The sequence below is a fragment of the Mytilus galloprovincialis genome, chromosome 4, assembly GCF_965363235.1.
Source record: "Mytilus galloprovincialis chromosome 4, xbMytGall1.hap1.1, whole genome shotgun sequence".
NCBI classification, from domain to species: Eukaryota; Metazoa; Mollusca; class Bivalvia; order Mytilida; family Mytilidae; genus Mytilus; species Mytilus galloprovincialis.
The window spans coordinates 83,974,870-83,981,673 of NC_134841.1; the positions used below are offsets into that span (position 1 = coordinate 83,974,870).

Here is a 6,804-nt window from a genome sequence, read left to right on the forward strand (position 1 = left end):
GTCTGAAATACTTGCAACCGGATTTTAAGCACAAACAACTATTTTTTGTTATCTTTTATTTGAATAATTATAGATATCAAACATATCTAATTGAATACATGCTACTTCGTGTATGATATGCATGAAATATTTCCGACTTGCCTAATTGAGCAAATCAATCTATTTAATTTCGTGTGAAAACTTTTCTACGATCTCACCATGATTCCCAGTTGAATAAGACCGTAAAGCTTTTAGCGGGAAATTACACGTGACATTCTTTTTACACAAAATGTCTCAACACGCAGTGCGTAAGCAATTAGACAGGTTTGATGATGATTTTCAGAAGGAAATTGGTGGTCATCAAAGTCGGGAAGCCTTTCTTTTGGCTGACAGTAAAGGGAATTATCTTTTGAGGAGTGTACAGCGCGATTACACAAGTATTAAGTTTGTTGTGAAAAGGGGGGTTACAAGTAGGAACACCAAATTTGTCGAAGAACTTGTAGGTCGTATTGCAAGTTGTTAGTCGAAAAGGCCGTTAGTAATGGTTTGGCTTGGAACTTGCGAGTTCACAAAAATTGGAGCTCACCGATATATTTCTACCAATTCGTCTGAAACTATAGATGGCGTAATTAAACGACTAGTATCCATAAAGACAAAAATATTAGAGGTAAAGTCGTCGGCTGAGGTCATTTTTCTGTCGTTTTAATTTTTTCTATCAGACACTGGAATGAATACCAAGGACACGCCATTCCAGAAACGTTTGCAGACGAGGACATCAAGCTTCAGGAAGTTATTGAAAGTTTTAATACTAAATTGGACTCTTTAAATTCCACTACTTCGGGACCAAAATTTTCGTTAGATCTAGTAAAATCAAGCAGAGTACGTCGGGGTCGCAATAGAAGAAATATCCAAACTCATATATCGTATAATTTTAAAGATTTGTATATAGATGGAATTCATCCAATTGAAATTTTAGCGAAACTTTGGCTTAGAAAATAGCAGAATTTGGTAAATGTTTTTAACCAGTTTTAAAAATTATTTCCCCCTATTCTTGAAATTAACTTGTACATTTCCGTTAAACTGACAACGACACAGATTGTATAACATTATCTAGAAGAAATAATATTTGAAATATCGGTGAATGGAGATTGCTTCGCTCGCCGAATTTCTGATAATTAATTAATTAGATTTGCTAAGAACTTCGTTGTTGGCTATGTTGTAGAAGAAAATAATTAAAGGAGAAGAATGTTAACTTCAATAAAAGAGTATACACATATCCTCAGTGATTGATATAATCTTGCATCCAGTTCATGTTAAGTTATGGGCATAGAAAACTCTAGAGGAAAGAACCGAATACAAGATAATATCTTAACGTTTCCGAAACCAAAATGTGGACTACCATGCACAATGCAATGCAGAAGAGCTCACTGGATATAGTGCATAGTTGTTTTTCAGTTATAAAACTACTCTGGAGCTCATACAACTGAAGCATTATAATCAACATTATTGTCATCCCAGATATATAATATTATTTTTACAGTTGTAATGAAAAAGCAAACACAAACATGCCAATACACTTGCCCTAATTGACCTTTACCTTGAAAATCGATAAAGCAAAGGTTTGTTTTGTCAACATGATCCCAGGGTAATGCTCATGTTTTTCTAATGTTGTCTCGTGCTCATCAACCCAAAATGCATACATGTAAAACCAATATTGAAATATAAATATAAAAACATATCCACATTTTGGTACTTATGGGTGGGAGAGGGGGGAACTTATCAAGAACCTCATCAACCCAAACAGGCAATATGTATTGCCTGACTAAACATAGCCCTTAAACCAACCACCACTTGCATATTGAAAGAATGAGGATGTATCACATGTACTTCCACCAAAGATATCAACCAATGAGGTTATACACATATCCTCAGTGATTGATATAATCTTGCATCCAGTTCATGTTAAGTTATGGGCATAGAAAACTCTATAGTCCATACAGCATATTTGCAGGCCAATCTCAAAATATACCACTAGCAAGGCTTTCCCTTAAGGAATAGTATTCCCAATACTCAAAACAAATTCAACACTTTTATTAAATATTATTCCTTTTAAAATTACTTTAAAACACTTCTAAACATTTAAAGATGCATGTAAACAGTTCTTTATAAATCGTTCATAATTCAATAAATTCTCATGAATTTGACCACATACAGACTTTTAAAAGTTGAGTTAAGGCAATGAACTCATATCAAAATGAACATTGTCATTATTCTAATAACATCTTCAGCATGTGGAAAGCTTGTAAGCAAAGGGACTTAACCTCCAAGTGTAAACTATGCTGGCTTGTCTCTTTCTTTACTGTTGTTGAATCAAACACAGTCTTTACTTCATAATCAGGAACATTGACAATTGTATTTTCACTCGATTCTTCACATGTCTGCTGAAAATATATTAACCAATAACAAATTGTTTATTTGTACTAAAGACAGCATTAGTCACACTTTGAAAAGGAAAAATCCCTTTGCCTACAATCCACGTGGAAAACCACTAGGGAATCAGTGTCCCTCGAACTGTAGACAAAGAAATTTAAATTAAAAAATTTAACCATACATTAAATTTAAGTATACATTTGTACTAGTATACAAAATCATTCAACATTATATTTATTTATTAATTTAGATAAAACAAAACAAAACAAAAATATTGCAACCATTATTTAATCTCCCATGACAAAAAGATTTTTGTGACATATTTCAACACATCAATGAAATTAATTACACATCCAATAGAAAACATCATGAAATTACGGAAAAATTATTAGCCTTACTTTTAAATAGGTTCATTTGAACATAAAGCTGCTTCCATCACAGATTTTTTTTTTTTTTTAGTACCGTGCCATATTGGCATCTTCTGCCTTTCTAAACACAGACATACATAATTTAGTGTAGTATCAATATTTTCCCCATGCATTATTTTCCTATTTTCAGAAATCAAAACATTACTTCATTTGCAATTTGTTCTCACCATATTCTGATTAGAAAAAAATCCTTTCCTTTTAAAAAGGTTGTTCAAACTCATTGACATGAATCATCGTGCAATGTCATATTACTTCTCCTTCATTCGTCACCCTGTCAAAGCTGTAGGTAACACCATCTGAAAACAAAAACATTCTAATCAATTCTATGTACAATCAAACAGACCGCTGAACGCGGACCTCGACGAAGACACCTTATAATTCAATACACATCACTCCGATAAAAAACATGAATATCAAGTGACATGTCACACTAAATTATTCCACTTTCTCAATAATTCTATTCTTTTCTAACAAAGTCTTTAAATAGCATTTCTATCAGTTTGTACGATGTAAAAATAAATGAAGTCCACAACACAGTCAAAAGTAACAAAAGAAACTATTTACCCTATAAACAATTTATTATTCTCCTTTCAACTACAATTTTCCAAAATGGCCAGAGCCCCACTTCCACATATATTTTATATAGCGATAGCACTTTGCCCTGCGTTTAACCGGCGCACGGCATAACAAATATCTTACCACCTGGGTTGATAATAACTACACAAGGTCTAAATCCCAAAACATCAGTTTGCCACCAAGGTCAAACATTACCATCTAGTTCTATCAAGAAGCCCCCAAGGCTAGTATTTTTAATTCATTGTTGCCATCAAGGCAAATGTAAAAAATCATAAAAATGACCACCTAGGTCTATTGCCACCAAGGCATATAAAAATAACCACTTAGGTCTATTGCCACCAAGGCATATATAAATGACCACCTAGGTCTTTTGCCACCAAGGCATATATAAATGACCACCAAGGTCTTAAAGCCACCAAGGCTATATTGCCACCAAGGCAAATGTAAGTTAAAGTTAATTTAAAAGAATATAGTTACTTTGCCGACAACACGTGGAGCACGACCTTCCCACAGCTTGGATATTGAAAGAATGAGGATGTATCACATGTACTTCCGCCAAAGATATCAACCAATGAGGTTATGACAGAAACAGAAATGGATCGATAATTCAGTTACGAATTTATTAACAACATATTTGTATGCTTATATACGGTGAATGAAGATTGCGTCACTCCCTTCATGAACTCAGAGTGCGAATTACAGAAAAACTTTCCAAACTATTTTGAGAAACAATACAGAATGTTTTTACTATACGGTGAATGAAGATTACTTCGCTCGCCGAATGAAATCAGAAGGAGAATTTCGGAAAAACTTTCCAAAACTATTTTGAGAAACAATACAGAATGTTTTTACTATACGGTGAATGAAGATTGCTTCGCTCACCGAATGAAATTAAAGGGAGAATTTCGGAAACATTTTGCGCAACTATTTTGAGAAACAATACAGAATGTTTTTACTATACGGTGAATGAAGATAGCTTCGCTCGCCGAATGCAATCAGAGGGAGAATTTCGGGAACACTTTCCAAACCTATTTCGAGAAACAATACAGAATGTTTTTACTATACGGTGAATGAAGATTGCTTCGCTCTCCGAATGAAATAAGAGGGAGAATTTCGGAAAAACTTTCCAAAACTATTTTGAGAAAAAATACAGAATGTTTTTATTATACGGTGAATGAAGATAGCTTCGCTCGCCGAATGAAATCAGAGGGAGAATTCCGGAAAACTTTTCAAAATGATTTTGAGAAACAATACAGAATGTTTTTACTATACGGTGAATGAAGATAGCTTCGCTCGCCGAATGAAATCAGAGGGAGAATTTCGGAAAAAGTTTCCAAAACTATTTTGAGAAACAATACAGAATGTTTTTATTATACGGTGAATGAAGATTGCTTCGCTCGCCGAATGAAATCAGAGGGAGAATTTCGGAAAAACTTTCCAAAACTATTTTGAGAAACAATACAGAATGTTTTTACTATACGGTGAAGGAAGATTGCTTCGCTCGCCGAATGAAATCAGAGGGAGAATTTCGGAAAAACTTTTCAAAACTATTTTGAGAAACAATACAGAATGTTTTTACTATACGGTGAATGAAGATAGCTTCGCTCGCCGAATGCAATCAGAGGGAGAATTCCGGAAAACTTTTCAAAATTATTTTGAGAAACAATACAAAATGTTTTTACTATGTACGGTGAATGAAGATAGCTTCGCTCGCCGAATGAAATCAGAGTGCGAATTACAGAAAAACTTTCCAAAACTATTTTGAGAAACAATACAGAATGTTTTTACTATACGGTGAAGGAAGATTGCTTCGCTCGCCGAATGAAATCAGAGGGAGAATTTCGGAAAAACTTTTCAAAACTATTTTGAGAAACAATACAGAATGTTTTTACTTTACGGTGAATGAAGATAGCTTCGCTCGCCGAATGAAATCAGAGGGAGAATTCCGGAAAAACTTTTCAAAATTATTTTGAGAAATAATACAGAATGTTTTAACTATACAGTGAATGAAGATAGCTTCGCTCGCCGAATGAAATCAGAGGGAGAATTCCGGAAAAACTTTTCAAAATTATTTTGAGAAACAATACAGAATGTTTTTACTATACGGTGAATGAAGATTGCTTCGCTCGCCGAATAACATTACTAGTGAGACATTTGATCAACACATTGAACGAAAGTAAGGTGTACTGTTACGGAAAAAGATGACTTCGGAATGACAGTGTAAATGACATCTGCACTGTTTATTATTTTTTTTTAAATGTATCATCTATGTCTCTTATTTTAACATATATAACAAAAGGGTGCTACATAATAAAAATAATAAAAATCATGAACAAACGTTTAATATTTCGGATAACTAAAATCCTTTATGTAAGATGTACATGTAACATGATTCTTATCTTAACATGAGGTAGTCAAACTGAAATCATAATCTCGATCGTTATACAAATTATCCCGAATCAATGCGCTGGTTATGTTTTTTTCAATATTGATGTTTGGAAGGAATACAGTACTAGTAATAAATTCGTTATCATACTTTTAAAGTGCAACATTATTGAAATTCTTCTCATTGAGTATCTTCTTCGTGCATCTGTTGGAATTTCAACGTATATTTGCGTTCTGCTTCATGAAATTTGGAAACACTAGACACAGCTATTGTTACTCTGTCACAATGACACAATAGCGGATGAATCCAGTTGATAATTATAGATTATTACATGGCATTTTCAATATAGGAAATTCGTTTGAATGATACGAAAACATGTATTTGATTAGTTGAGACACCGACACGTCGTATCATACGGCCAATTCATGAAGGTGGCCGTTAATCTGGGTGTAGGATTAATATAGTCGCTCTCAAAATCTCGCAGTAGCATTATTTATGTTTTATGATGAAATCAATTTGAATGGTATGTATGCTATGAACGCGAAGGCGCGAAACGCATCATTTATATGTAGTCAACTTACGATGAAAAACGGAAGTTTGTAAACATTAGACACAACCATTTTTGAATAGTAATTGCAAGTGAACTGTAGAATGTCGAATTTTTCAATAAGAGAGGGGCGGATTTATATTTTCTAAAATCTTCTCTTTTCACAATGAACTTAAGTGATCACACAGCGCAATGTTCATATATAGTCATCGATAACTGACTTTTTCATACTGTTAATGAAATTCTGTAATCATTTGAAAAATCTTTATACGCACTCTGAATGAATTGGTTAGAATTAGAAATAATATTGTAGAACAAATAAATGAAATATGTGTTTCTGTGACACAGATGCAGGCGTGTGAATATGCAAATAACAATTCTTGGCCAAAATCCAGTGGGACTAAGAATTTAATTTAAAGATATGTATTGTATGTTTTGTATATATTTAGATATATTTG

General features: G+C 33.4%; 1 long non-coding RNA gene across 1 annotated transcript; it reads right to left on the reverse strand.

Moving 5' to 3' along the window:
- Window positions 1-2,054: 2,054 nt before the first annotated feature.
- Window positions 2,055-3,988, reverse strand: LOC143070799 (uncharacterized). The gene is made up of 3 exons (XR_012976709.1): window positions 3,891-3,988; window positions 3,005-3,133; window positions 2,055-2,420 (listed from the first exon to the last, which is right to left on the reverse strand). It is a non-coding gene; the product is annotated as an uncharacterized LOC143070799 (long non-coding RNA).
- Window positions 3,989-6,804: the final 2,816 nt, after the last annotated feature.